The sequence below is a fragment of the Argiope bruennichi genome, chromosome 9 (assembly GCF_947563725.1).
Source record: "Argiope bruennichi chromosome 9, qqArgBrue1.1, whole genome shotgun sequence".
NCBI lineage: Eukaryota > Metazoa > Arthropoda > Arachnida > Araneae > Araneidae > Argiope > Argiope bruennichi.
Window position 1 is genome coordinate 66,956,379 of NC_079159.1, and position 26,971 is coordinate 66,983,349.

A 26,971-nucleotide genomic window follows, 5' to 3' on the forward strand; every position below is an offset into this window, starting at 1 on the left:
TTGTAGATTCCATGTTTATTCATTGGAGGTATATTTATGGAGAAGTAGGTTCTATTTTTCATTCTGATACAGAATAAATTCTACTACTGTTTTAACTTATGACGAAGCCCGAGTTACAATTCTACCAATATTCGTTCAAGACAGTGTAAGATGACCACTTTGCCAGATCCAGTAAATTCACCACTTTTTTTTTCTTTCTAAATTGTCGTCATAATACTGTTAATCTTAATATTTTGTAGATTCCATGTTTATTCATTGGAGGTATATTTATGGAGAAGTAGGTTCTATTTTTCATTCTTTTGATACAGAATAAATTCTACGACTGTTTTAACTTATGACGAAGCCCGAGTTACAATTCTACCAATATTCGTTCAAGACAGTGTAAGATGACCACTTTGCCAGATCCAGTTAATTCACCACTTTTTTTTTCTTTCTAAATTGTCGTCATAATACTGTTATCGTTAATATTTTGTAGATTTCATGTTTATTCATTGTAGCATGTCACGTCATGTTTCTTGTTTTTTTATGTTCTTTGGTGCTTCGTATATATGCATTCCTTTTTTGTTCAAAATTTAATTTTATCATTTACTTTGAATTATATTTGCAAAAACTAAAAATATTTTAACTGTTCCTTCCTGTATATGTTGCGTTTCCTTTCCTTTTCTTTCTTGTATATGTTGCATTCCAGCCCGCAATCTCATCAACAACAATGCTATTGCGGCTCTGCCCTTATCGATTGAAAAAAAAATATTATTATGTTCCTATTGGAAAATACTGTAATATCTTAGTTTTAACTTCAAAAAAATCTATGCTCAGCTCTTCAGTTTTTGTTTTAGTGATTGTTATTTGTGAAGGGTTTGCATTGAAATGTGTTTTTTTTTCTGTAAAGATTTTTCATTATACGGACATTTAGCGACTTTTCTATTCTTTAAAACTTGTTTATAGTAAATGGTTAAGTAAACACCTTTATATTTGACAGTGTTTATAACAGTACTACTTTTTTTCTAACATGCATCTGTACTTCATTTCAAATTTATATTTCTTTTCACTTACTTCGTTATATTCATCCAATTGATCGGAAATATGAATTATACCGAGATTAGAAATTTAATGTGTCAATCATATGATTATAATATATGTACAAGACGATCAGTGAAAGGTGACTTGAAAAGGGTTCCTCCTAAAATTGAAATATGTATTCTCCGGTGTTATCATACAATTTTTCCAAGATAAGGAACTGCAATGCGAAACTTAAGCAATGAAGGAAGTGTACAAAACTTATTTAAAAAAAAGATCTAAAAAACAGAATCGAAGTGGGTAGGGAATCTGAGGTTATTTAGGGAATCTTTTACGATGAGTCGTTTTCAAATCAAAATTGTGATCTCAAATATCTACACCAATTTTGCAAATAATTCTATGAAATTTTTTCCTGCGCTTTTATTTTGGTATAGCGTACATATTTTTGATTAATCAAAATCAATGTGTGAAAATTTCTGTCAGAAACTCAAACTCAAACTCTCCACCTAGAATGTGACATTTTTCCTCATTCTGAAAAGCACGATCATAAAATATCATCATATAGAAGAAGAAAAAAAATGTGTCTTCTCCATTACAGTTTGAGGGTCGTTTTGTCATCATGATCTTAATCTTGAAAACGTTTCTGAATTCCGAGTAATTTTCTGCATTACCGCTAATATAATCTCAATTTTTTTTAATCTGAAGTCAAATGTAAGAGAAAAATTCTTGCCTGTTCAGAAGCTCCTATTTTTCTTTTAAAAAATTTTAAAAAAATCAATAAAGACATACAAAAAAGAAATTTTGCTGAATATAAATAAGCAATATTCGACATTTTTGACTGCTATCGTTAGAAATGTATAAAAAATACTAATTTTTATAAAAAATTAAAAATAATGGAAAAATTGGAAAAAATTTTTGGATGCCCTAAAGATTTTTTTTAATTGATAGATGATTCGTAGATATTACTGAAATCACGATACAAAAATTCTGATATTTATTCTAATTATATAATTTGCTAAATAACACCAGTCTGTACTCAGTGAAAAAAATATTTTGTCATCGGGATTTTGCTATAGAAAAGGCTGAATTAATATTAATGCTTATATCAATTCACATTCATAATATATATATATTTGTGCTTAATTTTACTCCCATTTCATGTCGCAAATTCCTATTGTAATCATCCTACTTTGTTAATGAAGACTGAATCATGAAATATTTTACAAGTAAAAATAAACGTTACTTTATAGTTAATTCATTATTACTATTAAAGTCGCCTTCGATATAAACTTACTTTGACATCGCAAGGGAAGTTTCTCATTGTAGCTGTAGTTTATTTGATACATAATTTAATCCAGTATTCCTCAACCACTTAAGGCGTTTCATTTAAAACCAAACTGCAATTGTTATTAAAATACTTAATAAAACAACACCCTTACTGAAAAAAAAATATTTATAACTAAGTCCAATAAAAAAACTAGAGAGAAATGAAAGAACAAGCGAACACTACATCATTGTTCTGCGGACCCTTTATTCTAAATAGACACAACAATAGCTGCACCCTGCTCTGCATCCCCTTTCTATCAATTATCGTCTGCATTCAGAATGTTGTTAAACGAAGATTAATGGCATTTCCTCCCCCGCATTTTCTTTTTTCCATCTGTTATTAAAACTCCAAAAGAACGGCTGAAAAAAAAAACTGCAAAGTAAAACTTAAGAAACATTTGGTACAACAATTTTAATACTTTCTTTCAACCGTGATTAGGAAAAAAAAAAAGTTGGGAAAACTTTTAATTTCAGTCATGGACAACTTCCCTTCCTTTCAAAAAAGAAAGGGGAAAAAATTCTTTTCTTTTCTCAAAGAAATATTCCCCCGATCTTAGTAATAAACATTAGTGAACCAGTGGGGGAGGTTTTTCATTTCTTCTTATTGTTTTTCATGTTATCAACTTAGAATTAATCCTGACATTTATTAAATGATGAAAGATTGGTGTAAATAGTACTTTAGATATTAACTGGGATTATTTTAGAACGTGCAATTTCCCCCCCCCCCCCATTACATAATGTTGTGGCAGTGCACATGATGTAATTTTACATTTAACATGGACGAAAGAAACATCGTCTGTGTTTTTGATGCAATGCATTCTTTATTTTAAACACAATAAAGAAGCAAAAAATCTCGTATATTCTTTTACGAAATAAAGAATCTTGTAGGATATTAATAATAAAATTTATTGAAATGTTTTCTACCATGATGAAGTCCGTTTGATTCCAGTTCAGTCGCACATGCTGTCATCTCTGATAAAATGGCCTTAGTTCTTTCAGTTTCTGTTAAATGTTCTATATTATCATCATTTGATCAGCGATTTCAGCACAGTATTCTAAATTATCAAACAGGTATAAACAATTTTCGAGCAAGAAAGTAGTTACTCCATTCCTCTCTGGTAATACATTCTCAAATTACTTTTCCATTTTCGGTTTGAAATCTTAGTCGATTGTCATATGCTTAGAGATTATAGTGTTATGGAAAATATCGATGGATTGTATGGGGAAAGGCTTAACAGTTTCAGTAACAAATAACGACATTTTATTCTACAAAAATACGAAACACTGGTATAAAAACATAGTCGAAACGTACACAAGAACAATACTTGTAGTAAACAACAATACATAAGCAGAAAACCGCTATTAAACAACCGCACTTTAACAGCAGAGGCACCAGAAAGTGTTCAGAGAGACATCGCTCAACTACTACTGTTCTTCATCTTAACTTCTCTCTCTCCGATGTTGACTACCAACTTTCAGTTTTTTTTATATATATAATTTCAGAAACAGGAGATAAAATGTTCTAGAACAAACGCTGGATTTGAATCTTAATGGATTCCAAAACCAAGATTCTAGATTCGTTTTTGTCGCCGAAGTCGACTAATTAGTCGCCAAGTTTGTGATCGAGACAGGGGGTTATTGATCCGATAATCTTTAAGCAGCCATTATTATACCTGTAAAACTATTTTTCTTACCAGGAGACTTAGTTGCAAATTCCTGCAATGTATTTTTTTTTTTTTTTTTTTTTGAATCGTGAAATATATCTGGATATTCTTTCGGCATGAAACTTTCCACCCTTCCACTTTGATCATCGTACTGCTGTTTTGTGTTGGACGTCTTAGACAATCACTACTTGCTTGAAGATGATAATGTATTTTTTTTTAATCATCAAACGTGTGAACAATTTTCTAGCATGAAATTATCCGTTAAATTCCACTCCAGTCTCACATAATGTGGCCATTATTATTTCATTTTCTGTTTGAGATTGCAATTTATGATGCCATTTTAAAATTATCAAAGAGATGTACATGTTTACGGACCAGAAATTATTCATTCCTGTCGCACACGCTCTTGTCTCTGATGTACAGATCTTTGTTCTTTCAGTTTCTGTATCATAATGTGGATGCTTCCCATTTGAGACGAGGCAAACTTTATAATGTTCTCTTAAAATTACCAAGGTAATCTGTAGACTCTTTAAGTTTGTAGCCATCCATTTCATTCCTTTCTGGTAGCACAAGATTCTCTTAGAAAGGAAAAGCAACGCTGCGCTCTTCTAAATTCCACTCGATAGTTTGAACGATACTTACTTTATCGGCTATTGCACTTAATTATTTGATGTATTTTTTAAATTACCAAAATGTGATTACAATATGGTAATTATCTTCAAAAAATATATCCGTCAAAATTTCGTTGGTATGTATTAGCCTAATATTAAATACAGCTAATTTCAGTTTTTTAAAATTTATTTCTGTAGATAGTATTGTTATATTTGCATTGTCAAATATAACAATACTTCCAAATATTATACTTGTGGATTAAATATTATTTGCCAGTATGTAGTCGTCATAAATTTTTTTATCAAGATACTGGCCATTCTGCTCAATTTAATTTTTCTTCCCTAGAATTTTTTTAAATTTTACAAAACTTATATTTATTCAATAGACCATAATAAATCATTGTTAAAAAAGTCACATGCTGTATGATAATCATGCATTATGGGGAATGAATATAAAATATTGGAAATTTATTTATAGTTGACTACTTTCATAGATCATCTGGTATATCATCTGGTATCGTAGATTATCTGGGAGTATTGATTTTGTTTCTCAATAAATTCTTATGTGTATAATCAGATGGATGAATGTATAGTTAGAAAAATTCTTGAACAAGTTGGATGCCTCAACATTGTTTTATAACAGAAAAGAGAACAGCTTATTTTGTTGTTCAAATAAAGTTTCTAATTAGAAATCGATCAGCAGAGATTTTGTGATTATTTTATGATAAATTTATATATTTTTAAAAGTTTACTTTATTACTTAATAAGTTTTAAATGCATGTCTTTAACTCACATAAATGTCGTGATTATGATAAATTTTCTCTGTTTTTTAGGCCTCAACGCCAAATCTGATTATTGTGCTATAAAACGAAACAATCTGTAAATAAGAAGAAAAAATATCTATTACTTAATAATATTTAATGACGTATCGTTTAAATTCACCATGTAACTATTACAAAATACTTGAACAAGTTGGATGCCTCAGCATTATTTTATAACATAAAAGAGATAAGCTTATTTTGCTGTTCAAATACAATTTTTAACTGGGCAGAGATTTTGTGATTATTTTATAATTAATTTATATATTTGTGAAACTTTTACTTTATTACTTAAAAAGTGTTAAACGGTATATCTTTAACTTACTTAAATCGCATGATTATGATAAATTTTCTCTATTTTTTAAGTCTTAGAGCCAAATTAGATTCTTGTACTATAAAACGAAATAACCCAAATCAACATATATTCCATAAATAATAAAGAAAAATATATCTGTTACCCAATAAGTATTTAATGACGTATCATTCAAATTCATCATGTAATTATTATTAAATTCGTGAACAAGCTGGATGCCTCGGCATTGTTTTATAACAGAAAAGAGACCACCCCTTTTTTACTGTTCAACAAACCCTCCAATTGGAAATCGATTGCCCGAGACTTTATGATTCCGAGTCACGATAGCCTATCGTTAGCTCAACCAATCAAGTCACCAGGCTGAAATCATACTTTGACTATCAATAACCTATTAGACATATAACTGCGGATTGTTTTCTTCATTGACTTGTTTGTCAAACCATTGCATGTATTCTAAAATTGGCTGAAAAATTCATAAACTGAATTTTTCAATGAGTTTAATTCATTTCAGACTCGAGATTTATGTTAATAGTTTTTGTCAGCATAGTTAGGATCAATACTGCATTAGCATATAGGTAAAGTTAATTTATATGTAGTTTCAATCCTTTGTTTAATAAATGACAAAGCTATCTAGTTTAATCTTTTTTTTTTTCGTAAAATTCAGATGAGAGAATTCTTTTGTGCATGTGTGGATTTGAACTTGAATGCCACATAAGGAAAATTATTTATAATATTGCAAAATGATACCGATTATGATATGAAGCAAAACAGATTTTAAGGGCAAAATTTTATTAGTATATAAAAGCTATAAATTCCTTTAAAAATATGGATAATAAAATAAATCATCATAGGGCCAAGTTAGTCTATAATCACTATATTTTAAACTAACTGCTTTTTCGAGAGCAACTGATTCTATCGGTATACTGATTTTTGCATGCTTTCTAGAAAACTACCCGTTTTCTTAAGCTTCAAAATATAGCTTGCAGAGCATCTTAAATTCTTAAAACTAAAATAATATTCCAAGCAATTTAGAATTCCATCGACTTGTTTATTCTTTCAACGTAGCAGCGTATCTTACAAACATTGCCAGATTCCAGAAGATTTACAATTGATCATCAGCTATTATACAAAAAATAAACGAAATAATATTAACAAAATATGTTTATCACAGAAAAAATCGTTTGCTTTTACTTTTTAATAATATTTTAACAAAATAAAAATAGTACCAGTTATAAAATGTCTGAAAAGGAATCGTTTGCTAAATGTCTATTAACAGATTTAGATATGATATTTACCGAAAAACACTGATTGTGTTTTATTTGAATTAATTTTTTGCACTCAAATGGTGCCTCTCACTCACCATTCAAGATGGTGCATCATTTTGACATTTTATTTCGTTATTTTTTAGTTTTGATTATTAAAAATATCTATAAAATGGGAAGAAGATGTATACAAATTTTTCGAGTATACTCAACTTAAAACGTTTACACATATATTTATATTTTCGTAGCAAAAAAACAGATACGTGTATTAAGTTAATAATTATACATCGAATTACTCTTCCGAGTACAAAGGGTAAAATCTTTTATGTGTGCCTTAATATTCACGATTCCCTGAAGAAAAAAAACTTTTAAGCCTTAAAATGAGCAGACATTAAAATCAAATTATATTAATATAATATTACAGACTTTAATGTTAAAAATGCTCTATTTAATTTGTATATAAACCTTTATACTGGACTCAAGTCCCATGACATTTTTATCCTATAAAAATGCAAACGTCCAATTCACTTTCTTCAAATTTCCGCAACATTGCAAATTCACCTTTTAATCATATTATAAACTATAGACATTTAAAAGAATCCTGCTTTCTTATCTTTTAAAAATGATAGAAATTACCACGATAAGATGAAACCGATGCTTGATTTGATGAAACGATGAAACCGGTCTGAATTTCAGATGAAAAACATAATCAATCTATTATTAAAAATTAGTCACAAAATATTTATAAAATACTGAAAATCAAGAAAAATTTGCATGACTTTTAATTTGGCACCAGTAAAAAGATTTTTTTTTAAATTTTAAAACAGTGTTTGCAGAATAATATTGTCAGAGGTTATTGCGAAAAAATTTCAATATTCAGCTTATTTTAAATAATAAAAATTCTACTTATAATTTTTAAAAAAATCCATTCAAGGTATAGATCCCACTTTCCATAGTATATAGGTGCGCCATTTATCTTGTGGGTCTAGCCTGTAAACAAGGGTCTTATTAAAAACTTGGTGAAATGGTCTAGCCTGTAAAGTGCCAACTCATATTTATTTTTGTTGTTAATTGAAATGCAAAAAACACATGAATTAAACAGAATTCTCTTACCTTAGCTTTTAACAATGCAAGAAAATGACACTTTTATATATTTGCTGAAACTATGAAAACGGTTAGAGATTTAGTTCAACAATAAAATCTATTATTAAAAATTATGAAAAAAATATTTTTTAAAAATTTGCGAAAATTCAGGAAAATTTTACCTAGCAATGAAATTACTTGTAAATTTTTGGTGGAAAGATAATTTTTCCCATGGTCCAAAAGTCAATTTGGAGCTATATTGCAGAAAAACGCTAAAATCTCGTTTAATATTTAATTAATTTAAATTCTTATTAAAACTTTTAAAAAAATCTATTCAATGCCCCAGCTTCCAATGCTTATCGTTGCCAAATTTGGTAAATTCGGTCTGCCTTGTGGAACCCCAACATACACACTCAAACAGATCTGACATTAGGCTTTATTGTTAGTAAAGATAAAAAAATAAGTAAAAATAAAAATAATCTTCTACTTCTAACCATTGGTCTTAATTTGTCAGTTTTTACATTATATAGAAGCTTATGGCCTGTAGGCTCAATTATCGGCTGCCCCTCCCCGCTTTATCGAAAGATACATGTAAGAACTAATTCAACGTACTCTTTCTATACGAAATAACCGCGATAGAATACCGCAGATTCAACTATTGGGCCAAATTCGCTAATCTTTATTTCATATTAATGATTTATGATTGCTAAATACGTTTTCAATTGTCATCTATCCTCTCTCTCTGAAATATCTTCTTAATACCCCTCTTATATCTTCTTGAAATATTTTCAAGAAGATATAAGAGGGGTATATTCAGGGTATATACCCCTCTTATACCCTGAAATATTTTCAAGAAGATATAAGAGGGGTATATTCAGGGTATATACCCCTCTTATACCCTGAAATATCTTCAAGAAGATATAAGAGGGGTATATTCAGGGTATATACCCCTCTTATACCCTGAAATATCTTCAAGAAGATATAAGAGGGGTATATTCAGGGTATATACCCCTCTTATACCCTGAAATATTTTCTTCTTATATCTTCTTCTGTATATCTTCTCTTAAAAAAACCACAATAATGCTCTTCATACTAACTATTCCAGATTCCGAATTCCACGCATTCACTAAACTGATATCAACGGTTTCTATTCATTTGAGAGTTCATGACGTTTATATCATCACTATTTTCACTGTGTTGTTTTAAACTCCAACTCTTTAATGAAAGAAGAGTATTCTCTACTTTTTGATGGTATATTTATAAAATTATACTTTCAAGGATTCATTTTATCTCTTTTTTTTTCTTCCAGCTTATTATTAAAATTCGCGAAAACATTTTTAAAGAAGTAAACACAGCAAAAAAAAAATTTTCACTCGCAATGTTAATTAATGCTGTTTATTTTCACATTGCAATCAGTCAAAATTCGATTGCTTTATTAGATTTTAGAATTCCCGCACTCCACTATACCTACAAACATATAAAATATGTCATTTTATTATTTATAGCATTCAAAATTTTTTTAAATATCTCAACATGAAGAAACAAAGGGAAACGATATATATATAGTTTTTTTTTACCCCATCACTTCAACTCTAAAGAATTTATAATTGAAATTTAAAAGGGTAAAAAAAATAGTATAATAGGCTAGCGATCAAACCGATACTCTAAGCAGGTGTTAAAATAGAACAAAATGCATTAAAACGTCGATACTGTAGGAATAAAAGATAAAAGAAATTGGAAAGTGTACATCCTCCCATCTTAAGGGGGGGGGATATCTAAGAATTCATAGAACCACTTACGAAAAAGTATGAATAGTCACAAGCTATGGAATTCTCTGCCTCCCCTCTTCTAGATATTCCTTCTGCCCAACGTTTCTTTCAAAGAATAATCTTAACACTCTCCGTCCCACCCCCAACTATTCTCCTTTTTCGAACACATCAGAATATACGCACACCCCTAGTGGGAGGTGGGAGAAATATGTATAAAGATTTAAGGGGAGGGGGGGACTAGACCCTTAAAAGGTTCTTTGTCCGCGTTTGAAAGGGCCTTCACACGTTAGGCAAGGCTGGGGTGCTTCGCTGATAGTTGCAGACGATGACGCAAGGTGGTTGTGAGGGAGGGGGTACAGCCATTAAATTTTTTGCACCCCCTTCCTTCTTTTCTACATCACATCTCATCTCTTTTCCCTTTTCTTATTTTGTCTGGGTATCAAAGACATTTTTTTTTCGAATATTTTTTTTCTCGTATTCTGATATGCAACGTTTTTGTTAAAGGTTTGGCGGAGGAAAAAAAAAAAAGTAAAGTGATGCGATTGATAGGGGAAAAAGGGGGGGGGGAATACATATCAGAAAACAAGAAACGATGCATAGATATTTCGGATGAAAAGAATTTTTGCATACATGTATTTGATTTTTTCCCTTTAGGTGAAGGAAAAAAAAAGATATTTGGCGAAATAAGGCCGATTTTGATTACTATGATTCGAAGCAAGAAATAAATAGCGTGAATCCAACGCGTATATTCCGCGCCATTGTACAACTAGCAGTTATATCTTTTCATTCATAAGGAAACCAATTTCAGCATAATTCAACTCTATGAATCATTAAATATTAACATATTTATGATACAAAGTTTGAAGAAATAACAACTGTACTGCAATTTAAAGATTTCTGGATATTTACTAGGATTTTTTTTTCTCATAAATGGAATATACACAGAGAAAATATTTTAGCATTATATATCCAAGAATTTGAGATCAAACTTTTTGACAACCCATATGCTTCAGACCTCCCTATTTCCAAAAAACACTCATTGCAATAGTTCTATTTAATAGTTCACTCTGTGTAATACTCCAGTTTTGGAATAATTTCTATTAGTCTGTGAATGCAACAATACAAGAACTTTCAATTAAGTAGATCAAAATTTATAAGTGGTCTTTACACCAAACTTCTAAATTTCTATAAATTTTTGAACGAAACCCATCCATAAGGAATATATCCTTCTAATAGTTCAAATACAAGGAGCACATGAGAATAACAAAAATAAAGAATAAGATGAAAAATCTGGTACAGAAATTTAGGTACTTAAGTGCAAATCTGTATGAATTGTGAACTATCATCATCTGCCCATCTATATTTTCGCATAAATGTAACCACATTAACTAAAAAAGACGACACATAAATAAATTTAGTATTTTTAATTTTTTTATTAAAATAATTGATATAAAGATTTAAAATCTAAAACGTAGATTTTGATAAATTTTCAACCATATTTGTGTAAAGGTTGACCGCCTGACCTAAAGCATGTACTTCGCATGCATGGAAACGCGATTACTAAAAAATGCAATGACTTGGAAAAGTGAATTTTAGTACACAATTTTAGTATCAGATGCGCGCATTTTTTTTAAATCAAATTTGAATGAAATTTGCCTAAGGATTGATCTATAATGCATTTGAAGTAAAAAAAAAATAATTTGCTGAGCAATTTTTAAGAAAAGAGTTTTTTTGCTAATTTTTGCCTTAGCAAACCATTTTATAGTTATAGGTGTCTAATAAGTAATAATACCTAAAGCGCAATTAATTGAAAAACACTGAAATTTCACTTTCAAAACGTTTCGAAAATGTTTTTGAATAATTCACTTTCAATTTCCGATGGTCATTCAAATCAAAAAGTTTCAAAATCTATTACATCTTAAGCAAAGATATTTTTTAAAAAAAATAAAAATGTGATATTTAAAGAGAATCTCAACATTTCAACAAACTCCAATTTTTCAACTTGCTGTCTATATACAAAAAAAAAAAAAAAAAAAAAAAAAAAAACACAAAACAGCATTAAGAGAGCTTTGAGATTTTTAATACTTTTTTTTCCTGCAAGAGACTGAATATTAATTAGGATTTTATTCCGAAATACTCTGATGGAAAAAAATTCATTCTCTTTACGAGGTCCGATTCAAAATACTAAAACATCTGATGCAACAAAAGAAATGTTTCTATTTTAATAGCAAACAACAAGAAAAGGAAATCTAAATCTTTCATTTCTGAGAAAAAAAACTTTTTTATCGCTTGATGCAAAATCTGACACCTGAAAATAATAGGCATAATACGACTTGGGTCAAAAAATATCCCCTTCTTTTGTAGATAGGGACGAGCAATAGTAACCACGTGGCGCCCGGTTGCTAGGCAACTCTTACCTAAGATGGAACCCTCTTGATAGACATGTCCCCATCAAGAGCTTTAATAGTGGTTGTTCTTTTGATGACAAAAACCACAGATTGATCGAGGAACAGTCGCCAGGAGAGGAAGATTCAGGTTTCCTTTGGCGACAGTTGGTGAAACCTTTATTATTGTATTGGAACTTGCTCGTATTCGTAGAGAAAATATTGTAATTATCAAAAAATATTGCTGACTTTGATGGTTTATTTTTTGTTTTAGATTTCCTTGAACATGAGAATTTCATCATTTAGATATACCTATCGGTATTTTTATACGTAAGTGAACACATTAAATCTAAAAATATAGTTGAATTAAATTTGGCATATGGCCCTTACACCAAAATTAAAAATCGATATTTAAGTTTCGGCCGAATCCATCAGAATATACAGGGTGTTGCCGAAATCGGCCTACAAACTCAGAGGGGTGATAGTAGGCATCAAGAGGATAAAGAATCACCATACAACATGGGGCCCCAAACGACGTTTAAAAAGTGAAAATAGCAAACATATATGGAGTCGGAGAACTGTTGGAAACTGTAAAAAAATTAATAAAAAAATAACAAATGCTGTTTCACCTATGATTTTTTAAAGTGAAAGCACATTCTTAAAAGTTTCTTTTCATGCTAGTAACATACGCATTTGATGATTTGGGGGGTCATAAATTACTCAAAACGAGAAACTTTAGAACCCATATTTGCAAAAATATTAAAACTTGAATAAAAATAAAAGCTTGAAAATGTAAGGAATTTTATATATTATACTTTGATATAAGAAGGTAGTGTGAGAACAGGGGAGTTTTAAAGATATTCAAGAAAAACTAAAATGGGAACCAGAAAAACATCACGTCAGCAGAGAGCGTTGTAAAATTCGAAAAACAAATTCGGAGTAAGGATAATAGGCGTTAAGTAGATGGAAAATTACGATAAAACATAGGATCGCAGGTAATATTTTTCAATGAAAATCGCAAATCGAGTGGAGTTTGCAGTCTGGATGCTAGATGCTACACAAGAAGATGCACACTTTTCTGCTAGAATTTTATTCTCAGATGAAGCCTGCTTTGCGAGAGAAGGTGTCTTCAACACACACAATTTGAATATTTGGTCATTCGAAAATTCCCACATCACTATCTCGTCGAACTTACAACACAAGTTTAATATTAATTTCTGGGCAGAGTCATCAATTTGGACCATATCTTCTGCCCGAACGTCTCAGCGGCACAAAGTACCTTGTTTTTTTCCAGCACGTTCCTCCGGATTTACTGCAGGGAACACCGACAATTGTACGCCAGAACATTTGGTGAGTGCATGATGGAGAACCAATACATTTTAGTTGCATTCGTGAAATCTCACTTGTTTGCGAAAGACGCTACTTTACTGACCACCAATTCTGCAATGCTCATTAATGAATACTTGCTCGCTGCTTTTAATTTTTTTGAACACGGGAAAAATTTACATACGAGAAGGTTTCTTCTCGATTACTTACTCCTAATCCTCCCATTCATAGGGTGATTCTCTTCGCCAGACTCATTGTCTTTCCGACATCTGTTTTTGCGATTTTCACTGAATAAACGTTACCTGTGACCCTATGTTTTCTGGTAATTTTTCCTGTACTTAACGCATATTATCCTTGCTCTGAATTTGTCTTTCGAATTTGACAACGCTCTCTGCGAACATCGGTCCTGATGTTGAAGCAATGGTTTCTGGTTCCCATTTTAGTTTTTCTTGAATATCTTTAAAACTCCCCAATTCACACACTACACGCTTATATCAAATTATATAATATAAAATTCCTTACATTTTCTTCAAGTTTTAATATTTTTGCAAATATGGGTTCAAAACTACTTTTTCATTTTCAGTAATTTACAACCCCCTATATCATCAAATCCTTATGTTACCAACATGAAAACAGTCTTTTTAAGAATGCGCTTTCACTTAAAAAAATGCATAGTTGAAACATCACTTCTTATTTTTTTAATTAATTTTTTAACAGTTTTCCGACTCCATATATTTGTACAATTTTCATCTATTAAACGTCCTTTGCTACCCCATGTTGTATGATGATTCTTTATCCTCTTGATGCCTACTGTAACTCTTTTGAATTTGTCGGTCAAATTCGGCAACGCCCTATATATATATATATATATATATATATATATATATATATATATATATATATATATATATATATATATATGATTGGAGTTGTTTATATTAATGCTATTACCACGGTTAGCGAAAATATTTCATTAATTCATTTGTGTGCAAGATTTATAACTATATGAATTAATATACGAAGTATATGACTATTTAAAATGAGATCCTAAAAATTTTGAACACTCAGAGAAATATTTTGTATATTGTAATCAAACTGCATCATTAAATTAATAATTCTTACGTTTTACAAATTAAGAAATATTTTACTTACAATTGTATTTTATTTAATAAAATTTTACTTACATTTTACAAATTTACATTCTTACAAATTTTCCTTTGTTTATGTGGTCCAAATCATCCAAGACAGCAGTTCGACAATTGTATTTAGTATACAAGTATGTATACATACATACAAAATGGTACACATACAAGATGGTATACATATAAGGTTGCCATGAAATAACTGTCCTTGTTTGGAGGCATCTTCAGTTAAAAAAAAATGAACGAAATGAAACCACATTTCATGTGCAGACTGTAGAAGGCATGGACAGATAAATTCCGTAGAAAAAAAATGAAAAAAGAAAAATATTGGCAAAATTTGCTGATAAGGGAAATTTTATTGGCGCTGTGGAGTACAGTTATGAAGGAATTCATGAAACTCACAAAAAATAATCTTTTATTCATCAATATTAAGGTCCCCTGGATGCCATGCAACATTTTCATTATGCTGACCTTCCCCGCGCACAACGTATTGCATATGGCGAATGACGATCTCCACTGCTGCGTGCAAACTGTCCATTTCCATGTTCATAATAGCCCGTCTTATGTTCTGTCTCAAGATTGCAAGTTTGCTTAAGAGCAGCCACAGCATTCCACTGTCTAGTTTAGAACAGTTTTACTAGTAAATATGCTGCTATAAGGTAGGGCCCATATTCAGCACACATAAACAGTCAATCATGAACAACAGTCAAGAACACATCAATAGTCAAGAATGAATTGCTAGCCGATCTTTTGCTCTTCCTTTCTTACAAGGAATGCATGGCGCTGCTGTCATGCACGTACAAGGAATTTTACATAATCCATCTCAATATGCAAGTTTCCTCGTTCGTACGTGACAGCAACGCCAATATTTCTCCTATAGGCACCAATTAGTACTTTTTGTAGCATTCATCTTTCTAAGCCTTCCACAATCTATATATGAAATGTGGTTTCATTTCGTTTATTCTTTTAGCAATAGAAACCGCCAAACAGAGAAAGTTATTTTATGGTCACCCTGAGAATTTTCTTCATCTAAAGAGATAGTTTTTAATTAGAATTTATTGTATCTTGACCACTTTAGAAACAATTATCAACACTTAATTAACCACGAAATTAATCATTTTAGCAGTGCAAAAACTTATTTGGTGAATATTCTTATCACTCGAAGAGATATTTTTAGTTAGAATTTAATTTAGACTTCATTTGGACCACTCTAGAAAAACTCATCAACTCTTAACATTATTAATTATTATTTTAACTTGAACCGAAGTCAGAAAACATCACCTAACACTATGGACTTGGAGTTTCTCGTTCGATATTATTTTAGAACTAGAATTTTCATATAATATATTAACTTTCCTACTTTAATTTCCTAATATTATTAAGTAAATGCCTACTGGAATTGAATAAAAAAATTAATCAGTCTATGATAAATAAAGGTCCAGATTTTCTAACCCTAGTTCGATATGTCTTCAACGATTCATCGATTAAAAGACGCAGAAAGCATAGACGGATGAGATGGGGGAGGGGGGAATAGTTGAAAAGGGTGGGAGGCAGCGATCGAGATAGAGCACGAAATTCGAGGGTGCTTAAAGTTGCAGTGAGTGGGAAAATATGAGGAACTTGACGTTTCACAGACGATCATCCCCCTCATGCGCAGACGATAGGGCAGCGATCTCATTACTCATAAACGTGATTTCATATGGAAGGCACACACATGTATTATGGAAAAGGTGCGCTTTTGTCTGAGGGGTACAGGCTGGATTTCCATAACACTACACCAGGCAGTCGCACTTGTTTGCGTATAGAAAGCAGAGAGGGCATAATATGAGATATTGGATAATATTGTGGTAAAAGTATATGGAAATCGTGCGCAGTGACTAAAGAATTCAAATATTATATGCTTGCTTTATATAGGATTAACACGCCGACTATCAAACCAGGTTTAAAGAAGTCTAACAATCAAAAATTATCTTGTGGTGCAATCAATGCATTAAATCAAATAAGAGTTTTAATATGATAATGCTTATTGTCTGGATATTATCTCTAGATTCAGGCAGAGCATATGCATAATACAGAAATCATTCAAAACATTCGGCATTGAACAACCAAATTTGACACATAATTATTGTTTGGATAGTAAGAACTTAATATAAGTTTTCGCCAAATTGTTAATTAGATTTTTAATTTATTAAAAATCAACAAATATAAATGTTTTCTCTCAATACCTTCCGAGTGTAAGATGATGCAAATTGCATCATCTTAAAATTAAAAATATAAACTTTTCAATAATAAATTCAATTTTATGCAATTTCATCTTCTACTTTAATAATTTTTACCAAATTAGTTTTAAACACAATTTTTTAATAAAGCTTTGTTTTTTTATTACTACCTGTAAAGAAAAAGCAAGACAGTGATTAATGGGTATTTTAATACCTTTCATGGAACTAAGTAAGAACAAAATGTTAACTTTTTTTGGTTTAATATTAACTAATTCTTTAGCATTTTCCTGGATGCTATTAAAATAATTTTTAACCGGTTATTTATTAATAAGTTCTTTGAAATAAAAATACTTTTGGAAAAATGCTATTGAATCAGATGAAAGCAAAATGAACAAATCAAACATAAAACTTTGTCATTATTAGATGTCCGAACTATAGATTCGAATCTTTATCTTTCGCGTATATGCTGTATAAATGTTTTTGAAATACTGTTTAATAGTAGTATAACTAAATAACATAATATCAAAATAATATAATTTAGAAATTTCAATGCCAGTTAATAATTTCAAGTGTCTGTATTAAAACTCATTCACCTATTCCTATTACCGTCAACAAATCAGTTTTGTAATAAAAACAGCTAACCAATTTGGCGTATAAGCTGTACTAAACCTTTTAGAATACTTTTAAAATTAATATAACTAAATATTGTATTTAATTATATTATTGTTTTGCAGACGATCTTTTTATTATTCTTTTGCAGAATATCTTTTACTTTTATGTTGTAAACAACAAATTTATATATTATTTGCTTAAATAATCAAAAATAATTTAGAAATTTCAATGCGAGTTATTAATAATTTCAAGTGTTTGTATTAAAACGCATTTATCTATTCGTATTACAGTCAACAAATCAGTTTCGTAATAAACGCTGCTAACCAATTTGGCGTATAAGCTGTACAAAACCTTTTGGAATGCTTTCAAAATTAGTATAACTAAATATTGTATTTAATTAGATTATTCTTTTGCAGGATATCTTTTTATTATTCTTTTGCAGAATATTTTTACTTTCATGTTGTAAACAACAAATTTATATATTATTTGTTTAAATAATCAAAAATAATTTAGAAATTTCAGCACGTTATTAATAATTTCAAGTGTTTGCATTAAAACTCATTTATCTATTCGTATTGCCGTCAACAAATCAGTTTCGTAATAAAAGCTGCTAACCAATTTGGCGTATAAGCTGTACAAAACGTTTTGGAATACTTTTAAATATTGTATTTAATTAGATTATTCTTTTGCAGATGATCTTTTTATTATTCTTTTGCAGAATATCTTTTATTTTTATGTTGTAAACAACAAATTTATAAATTATTTGTTTAAATAATCAAAAATAATTTAGAAATTTCAGTACGAGTTAATAATAATTTCAAGTTCTTGTATTAAAACTCATTAATCTATTCATACTACCACGAGCAAATCAGTTTCGTAATAAAAACTGCTAACAAATTTGTCGTATAAGCTGTAGAAACGCCTTTGGAATACTTTTAATATTGGTACAACTAAATATTGTATTTAATTATATTATGCTTTTGCAGACGATAATCTCTTTTACTTTTGTGTGGCAAACAACAAATTTATATATTATTCGCTTAAATAATCAAAAATAATTTAGAAATTTCAGTACGAGTTAATAATAATTTCAAGTTCTTGTATTAAAACTCATTAATCTATTCGTACCTCGGTGAGCAAACCAGTTTCGTAATAAAAGCTGCAAACCAATTTGTGGCATCGGAAATTTGCCTAAACAGCAGCAACTGAATCGCCATTCCATCCTGGAGCGTCCATCCCATTGTGGCGATCATGTATCCTGAACCATACTACAACTCCAACAACTCCCTTTACAATGCAATCATACCAGTGCTCCATAATCCTTACTCTAGTACGATTCACTTTACCATCACTCTATTCCGTTCTCTGCCTTTAACTCTCTTAGAGCTTCGAATTCACTAATCAAGCTACTTACTGTATTCGAATTGTATAACGCATCGTGGAATGTTCCTGCAATGTGTTATAATTACTATTGACTCTGATTCCAGCTCTATAACCGGATATTCACCGTTATAATTCCGACGTTCCAATATTCATTTCATTTGGCAATCTCGAATTATTAATAAGAGGGTCTGCTACACACTGAGAGAGAGGGTGGACGGAACAGATCAAAGAGATTATGTTAATGCAACTGCTGAGAGTCGATTTCCATAATTCGGAAGATATAATTTGAATCCATAGGGTTTCGTATTAAGACAACGCTAAAGTTCTCCCTTCTAAGATTGCTTAATGGTAAAGGCGCAATTTTTGCTGTCTAATATTGTGAAAACGGAAAAGTGCCTATTTTAAGGCGCTGTTGGCGCATCTAAAATGCAAATAATGTTCTTCGGCAATCTAGAGGCGAATTTTCTTTTAGCTCGCACGATATTAATGGAAAGATTGAGGGTAGGTTTATATTCATATTTTTGCCTGCCGAGATTGAGTTAGTGAAAGAAACAAATGAGGAATTGCGTATAAGCTAATGGCATCTTTTGTGGCGTTTCCCCGTTTTCCCATAATGCATCGCGGTTGGCTAAGTAGTGGTAGTAGACGTCGGGCTCTTGGCGGGTGGTTTATCTAAAATCCATTATCATCGATTTTCTTATTTAGTTTCTTAACGATCGAGGTTATTGCATATTTTTGATTTAATGAACAGAAACCCATCAGGCGAGTAGTGTTACAAAATATTGAAATTGGAAGAAAATATTTTGTGATAAGGTTTGAAATGAATGAAATGCAGGAAATAGATTGAAGTGGGATAGCGATGTTAATTACGCATGGGAATTTTGTTGTCAAAATACAATTTTAGTCACTATTTAAAGGAATATTTTACATTTGAATAGCTCACTTTTTTCTAATCTTTCAACACTTCCACCATCTTGTTTTAGTTCGTTAGTTTACATTTTTTTTCCTTAAAAGAAATTACAGGTATTTTCTTCAAAATAATTTGAAGAACTTCTTATTTATTTTATTCGATTATTTATTTAACGATGTTTTGAAATGTACAATAACAATATGAACTGGTTCATATTGCCTATTAAGTTTATTAAGATTTATCTGTAATACATATTGTAACCATTTCATTCCAATCGGTTTCTTGGTGCAGCATGGCCAAATATGGCTTGCTAATAAACCATGCTAACTAACCAAGCAACTATCCAAACTGTTTTCGGTTAAGCTTTAAGGCTCAATTTCTATACTAATTTGCTTTCATTTTAGTTCATCAGAAACTTCTTAATTAATAAAAATTTAATATTTTAATTGAAGTTAAATTAATAGAAATACGAAATTTTTTTTAAAAAAAATTATATTAACTATAAAGAAACTTGCACGAGAATTGAAAAAGCAAAATTAAATAAGGAGACCTAATTCAAAATTTTCGAGTTAACAATTCGGCAACTATATTAAAATCTATTATTTAGGTAATAATTTAGGCCATTATTTTCCAAATTTCATTCTATTTGTTTCCAAATGTGAAGGAAAATATCAAAATCGGATAATTTAAGTTCGTTAAACGGCTGTTTACAGAAAAAGTTTGGATCATGATATATGTAATGCGGAAAAAATTTGGAGTTTGACTTAGACTTGACCAGAAACATGAGATTCTCTTTCAACTTCGAAAAAAAATTTATTATTCGGTTTAAATTACATGGATTCTCTTAGCAAACCAGGTAGAAATTGGCATCACAAATGTCTTAAACACAAAAATATCTTATATTATTTGGATTTCAAAATTTAAGTTATTTTAAATATATTTTAATCTTCAATCATTATGGCAAGTTATTTCTAATTTAAAAATCTATTCTGTTGTTTTTCAATAATAGAGAATTTATGTAAACCTAAATCACACGCAATAAGGGATAATTAATTTTCAGTGTTTCTAAATTCCCCCAATCTACGTAGATCATTTAAATAAATTCATGAATAAAGGATTCACAATAAAGGAAAAATATATATTTAATCAGTTTTATCAGCATTTTTGTCTTAATCAGGATGTGTTGCCCTCTTAGAGGACTTCAAGATAAAACTAGTTTCCCCTCCTTTTACTTCACCTGGAAGAAGACCTTCAGCAGACAATCCAACCGATAAAAACAATTCCTTGCTAAAACTAGCATTGAGTTACCAGTTTTAGAATAATAGTAGTTAAGGGCATAACTAAAGGATGCAACTCATAATTTCCTGGCTCCGTCATATCATATATTATATTATTAGTGAATAATGATTGAACACGAATGGTAATGTATAAGTGAATCCATTTCCTAACATACTATAGAATTTTCAAACCAACATCTTTTTTTCTATCATAAAGAGTTATATAGCAAACGTAACAATAAGTCATTATATTGTCACTCCATTCTTCATCTGTGGTGTTTCTGATCTTCTTTCTTAATGTCCTTATCGCTTAACTCCTTTTTTCTACTGTTTTAATTTAGTTTAGGTAGATGAATGTGTGGCTTCAATGTGACATTAATGCTAAATGGAGAGGAAATTTGCAATATGAGCTATAATCAGTTTATGGCAGCAACTCTTGAGCCTGTAACTTCTGAGGAAACTCTTCATAGCTCCATCCTACCCTTACAGATGAAAATTTAAAATTTCTCACATTATAACGATGAATCTACCATGTAATCGAGTTTCGGACTCATGACCTTCCAAATCGAAATCGAAATTCTTAGGAGAATATCCTAAGTATCCAAGAATATAGATTTTTTTTATTTCCTGTATGTTTACTCTTTAATTGTGAGATATTAAGTCAAAATCAAATTAATATCGATATAAATTAGTGGCAAATCATGAAGAAGTAGCTATAGAACATTATACTCAGGGCTCTCGTTCGTAATTAGGTCTTAAGGGAAATAGTGTTTGAAACAACATTTTGTTTTTCGACATACCACCATATTTAGATTTTAAACAGCACATAACCACATCGATTATTTGTCTTCATTCTTCCCTCCTATTCCAAAGACTTCCTTCCTCTTGATGCACAGAACATCTATATCCCGCTTGCCTCTCTCTGCAGATGCCACTGATCTATGAATGGTGTTTGGGGCAAGACTATTTTTTCGACCTACCACCATATTTGATTTTAAAATAGCACATAACCATACTAATTACTTGTCTTCATTCCGCCCTATTCTTCTAAAAACTGAGGCACAGGACATCTATATTCCTCTTGCCTCTCTTCACCGACGCCACTGAACTACTAAAAGCATATTTTATAATTCGAAATGCAGTAAAATTGTGCCATTCTTAATCACATTAAACTTACACTTAAAACTTATTCTTACAACAGAATAAATCTTAAACGTAAACAATCTTTCAAAAGTTGGATTGCTTAATTGCAAATACAGCTTATGTGAAGATATTTCCTTCTAAGCTAAACTTGATGATCCTTACGAGAAGGAATTGGTTTTATCAGTTCACTCAAAGAAAGTGGTCATCAAAGTTAATTAAAAACTATCACAGAGCAAGCGACTCTAATGTTGGTCATTAAAACTTTCCCCTAAACTTTACATATTGCTCTGTTATTCTTAATATCTCATACAAAGATGCTGTATTGAATAAATACTTCGTCAATCTCTGCTCAACTCTCTTTGATGTAGATTTTGGTAAATCCAGGTTTAAATAATAAGTATGCTTTAAAACGAACGAATTAATAATGTACTCTTTTCATTAAAAGTTCCGTCCTGTGTTAATCGAAAACCATTTAGAACAGCTCGCTTGATTACCATTCGTGTTTCCTGTTTCCTCCAAAAATTTAATTTTCCCCTAGACAGTAGGGAAAAGTTTCAAAAGGGAACTTTGATGAGCAAACGGATCGAGATTGCAGGAATCAAAATGTTGCAAGTTTCAGTACGTAAAATTCACTCTCAAATTTGTATGTAGCCTATTTTCGTTTTTAATTTATTTCTTTAAAAAAAAATAAGGAATATGTTCTCATGTTGTACCCAACAGAATTCTCAACATAAATCAAAATACGAGTTAATTTCAAGAACTAAATAAATTTACAAAATGTTAGCTTTAATCAAACAGCTTTTATTGAAAATTTGGGGACTTTGGGAGGGAGGGTTTTTTTAAAATTTTATTTTATAATATCAGTGATACTGTATTTTAATAAATTTTGGTATATTTTTTCCATCTTAATTTTTTTTATTGTTTCCATTAAAACATTTTTTGAAAACTTTCTTCTTTTTAATTTGTCGCACTTGGTAGTTTGAATCACACATACCATTCTTGTCTGTACTAGTCATGCCTATACTTGGCTTAAACTATTGATCAGGTCATGAGTCCTTGACTTATAATATAGAAAGAAAATAGACTGTTCTAGATATTGGAATACCCATGTAAAACAGGAAGTAGAATTTGTCTTAGCTTCAATATATGGGGTTGGATTCCCTTCCTGAAAAATGTTTATAACGAAGCTGGCCAACGTTTAAATTTCGCTTGAATGAAAACATAGAGACTTTCAACAGCCAGTCCAACCACTAAACGGAAAATAATTAATTTTTTAATATTGCCAGTTAAGAAACTGATCAGAGGACTCACTCATAACTGTTGTCACAATTTCATATTTCAGTAGTGCCATATTTTTGTCCACTAAACCGCAGATGAAACTGTTCATTATTTTTTGTTTGTTTTTGTGGGTTGTGTTGTAAAAACCACTTAATTACCACTTGAATTAAGACACCTTTTTATGCGCTTATAAAGTGATAAAGTATTTTCTTTCTATGCTTCCCTCTTTACCTTCCTGGCTAAAAAACCCACTCTATTTTCTGTCTTTTCACTGCTTTCAATATTTTGATGAAATTCATTACGCCTAAAAGACTTTTTTTTGTTCTTGCTTATAAACATCAGACTTTTCCGCAAAGCTTTCTTTAATCACTATATAGACTTTTTAAAATTATTAGTTACTATATTTGAAACTATCTTTATTTAAACACTACATAGACATTCTATAGTTTTTATTTACGATATTTGAAACTAGCTTTCTCTAACCACTACACAGACATTCTAAAATTAGTTACGATATTTGAACCTAGCTTTCTTTAATCACCATATAGACATTCTAAAGTTATTAGTTACCATATTTGAAACTAGTTTCCTTTAATCACTAAACAGACATTCTATAGTTATTAGTTACAAGATATAAAACTAGCTTTCTTTAACCACTACATAGACATTCTTTATCGCCATGGATAAATCGGCAGAGCATATCGCTTCTGATTGGTTGGATCATGGTTCGAATCCCAACCACGATGTTTTATCCAAGGACTAGAATTCTTTTATTTAAAATGTTACATATTTTTTATATAAGACCTGGAAGGTACTAGATCTTTTTGAAATATTCAAATTGAATTTTTCTCCAACATTCTATATTGGTATCAAAGTGTACCAGTGTTGCATAAGTTCTCTGTTTCGTGCTGTTGTGAATTGATTAATTCTAATAAATTAAATTGTTTTTTTTAAACTGATGGCGTAATTCATTCCATCTTCGTGACAATATATATATATGAAAAAATATTCCCGTGAAAGAAAAATTATATTTAAACATGAACAATTTTTGAGATTACTAAATTAGGGACACTTCCGTTATGGTAGGTGGTGCAACATTTGTATGAATTTACAGGAATCAGAACTATTTTATTGGAAAGAATTACTTTACATTATAGCAAATGGAAACCTAATAAATATCTGTTATTAATGTGGACTTGAGTGTGATACTCAAAGCTGATTATAAACGAAAGATATGGCATTTAAAATAGTTTTAATTATAAAATTAAAAGACGTACACATTCTTCTGAAAAAAATTAAAGAAACGAAAAAAAGAACAAAGAAGGTGTCTTCCTTTTACACCAATTAAAAAAACCAGGCATCACATTGCCAAAAACGTCAACAATTTCTAAATATGCCCTTTCTTCTTTATTTGCCGATCAGACGAGAAGATATAATTCCATGACGTCACTGCGTGTTGCCATCGTATGGAAATTAAATCTTTGCAAAAACTGTGTTTCGGTAGAGATAGAACAAATTGTTCATATACCTAAACTGGACCTACACAAAGCTTTGCAAATTTCTTATTAAAATAGATTTTAATTACTTTTAGGTGCAGATATTTTTATTTTTATAAACATATTAAATCATAGATAATATAGAGATCACTGGAAAACTTTTACAAATGCAGAAAACGAGCGCAAAAAATATGCTTCACTCAATAACATTTTATTTCATCACCACTTTGATTTTAAACTTCTTTATACCCATGCCACAGCACTCAATTAAATTTTCATTGATATTTTATTTATTCAACATTTTGTTTATCTTTTATGCAAATGAATTTTCATAAAATCCAGAACTTGACAATATTACATTTTGCATTTGGAATTTCAACGGAAAAACATTTCGTCCAGATGTTTATCCACATCAAAAGATGTTATTAAAATTCCTTATTGAACTACGTTTTTAAAACTGACGACGAGCATCTTTTGATGCGAATGCCTCTGATGCCAAATATTAATAAAAAGAATGTCACTTGATATCGTCAATACATCAGTGAAGTTCTGCTATTTTTAAATCGAATAATTTCTGTTTGATTTAACGCCATTTTCATGTTAAAGAAATTAAAAGTCAACAAGCGTGTATGGATGGATATTCATTAAACTTAATTATCTTGATGTATTTAATTGGTTCCTTGAAAAATATTTTATGATGCGCAAATAAATAAAAATAAATTTACTCACATTTGACGTTAAAATGTAAGATTATCCTGCCATCTCTTTGATTTTGAAGCGGAAAATAGTGTTTTGGAATTCATTCAGTTAATTTGTTTGTTTATTCGTTCTGTCATGGAATATTTGATGCAAGTTTATGTACATTAATTTTGAAAAGTGTTTTGATTTTTTTTTCATCTGATTTCCTATCTAAGTAATATTCTTTGAAATTCAGTCAAGAGTTAATTTAAATTTTTACACTGATTTATTTTATTGATTTAATTTTATAAGACTGATAATCTGTCTTTTTAATTCCAAGTAAGTAATTTCTAGCTATTATTTACTCTGATATTTCATGAAATATTTTAATAGAAATATGTATTTTAAAGTTGAAACTTTTTTTCTATATTCTTATAATCGCTTTGTATACTAATTTGTTTTCTCCTTATTTATGTATCCAAGTAATATTATTTTCAAGTTTAGCGAAGAGCGAAATTTAGATATTTATATTGGTTATATTTATTCATTTTTTATTAAATTACTTATCTGTTTTTATGCAAAATAATTTATCTTTTGCTGTAAATTTAGTTTCTCTGATTTATTTCTTTATCGTCTGCTTTGATTGGTTTGATTTATTTTGATAATCATAATCTAAATTATAGATGATAGCAATAATCGCAACGCCAGTATCGTATGACAAAAGATTCTATCATCTAATAGCAAGGTGTCTTCGTCTTTTCTCTTACAATATGAAACATATATTCTAAAATTAAATTTAAAAAAATATCGTGATGCATATATTATATGAATATAAATTTATTCTGATTTTTTTTTTCCTTTCCTATTTTTGGGAAGATAAAGAAGTCTGAATTTCTAGTTTTCAGAATTGAAACATCTCCATCTTTGTTTTTCCTTACATGTACTCACAAGTAAGAAAAACATATTTACAGTGCAGCTGATATATGATCGGCAGTAATTCGGATTTAAACAGAAAGAAAAAATATATAGAAAAGAATTTGTTTAATTCGAACTTACTTCATTTGAATGTCTTGATAATTCAAGTTTCCTCTAGTCCTCTGATGTTAATTATAATAATTTGAATGGCATCCATTTTCGTTTGAATCAAATTTTTGAATGATTCCTATTTTGATTTTGATTCCATTAGTTTCGAAATATAGAAATACCAAAGTATTATTATCCGTACGTTCTAATATATTCATTGTGTCTTGATAGTTGTAT